Raw genomic sequence first — 1,385 nt, 5'->3', positions numbered from 1 at the left:
TTGAACTGTACATTGTTTCGTCCACATCGAAAGAGTTGCTCTTGTCCATCAGTCATTTTCGGTGAATTTTTAGATCATCTCACATTCTTACTCAAGAAACATAAATAAAAACGTTAGCGAATCCATATTTTGTTCGTAAAATCAATTTGAATATAAACAATTTCAGTTTTGTCAATCAAAATTTGAATTGTTTCTTCTTCACAGCTGATTTCGAATTGTCAAAATTCAAAATTAAGTCTGGCAACAAAAGTTTCGAATTCACACGGATTCAATGAAAGCAAATTCTGCGTGTTCGTAGCGGACATTCGTATTCGTAGCTTCGCTACGATGGATTGCGTGATAGGGCTGATTGTCGCAGGTATATTRAAAGTAATTTTGTTTAATTTTGTTTGTGTATGGAAAGTTAGGCTTCCGATGTGACTAGGGAACTGTTGCGTTGAGCGGTGTTGTAACCTGGCCTTTTTCCGTTGATGTCGACTACTCGCACTCGGGTATCAGCGCCTGGATGTATATTGATAATCCTACCCAGTCTCYACTTATTCGGTGGTAAATTGTCTTCCTTTATGACGACAAGCTCACCTGTCTTTATGTTGGTTTTTGGATGTTTTCACTTTATGCGTTTCTGCATTTCGTTTAGGTATTCGGTTTTCCAACTTTTGCAGAAGGATTGATGTAATGCCTTAAGTTTTTGCCATCTATTTACGATAGAGGCACTGTTCTCATTTATATCCTATTCTGGTGGGGTCAATAGATGTCCACCGACCAAAAAATGTCCTGGAGTAAGTGGCTCCAAATCAGTAGGTTCGTTTGAGGCTGGGCTCAATGGTCGCGAATTAAGACAAGACTCAATTCGGCATAAGAGTGTGTTGAACTCTTCAAGAGTGTATTTGTGCCCAGACGCAATTTTGCGAAAATGACTCTTAAAGCTTTTCACACCTGCTTCCCAAAGTCCGCCCATATGAGGAGCTGCAGCAGGTATGAAATGCCATGYAAGAGCTTGGTGACTATACCTGGAGGTAGCATTGTTGCGAGCATCTGCTATGAAGGCTTTAAGTTCGGACCTTAGAGATCTCGATGGTCCAACGAAGTTTGTACCATTGTCCGAATAAATATTMTTGGGGCAATCTTATCTAGAAACGAATCTAGAGAGGGCTGTTAAAAATTATTGTGTCGCTAGATCGGTAGTGGCCTTTAGGTGGATGGCCCTTGTTGTAAAACAGACAAATAGACAGACATACCCTTTGGATACACGGCATCCTCTTCCACGGTAGCTTTTTATTTCGAACGGAGCCGCGAAATCTACCCCCGTATTCGTAAAATCGCGTGAAAATGTGGATCGTTCGGTCGGAAGTGCACCCATAAGTTGTGTCTGAGCACGTTTTTTG

Source organism: Bactrocera latifrons, unplaced genomic scaffold (assembly GCF_001853355.1).
Source record: "Bactrocera latifrons isolate USDA-ARS-PBARC rearing strain unplaced genomic scaffold, ASM185335v1 scaffold_639, whole genome shotgun sequence".
NCBI lineage: Eukaryota > Metazoa > Arthropoda > Insecta > Diptera > Tephritidae > Bactrocera > Bactrocera latifrons.
The sequence above is the reverse complement of the archived record's forward strand: the minus strand, read 5'-3'. Positions refer to the sequence as shown.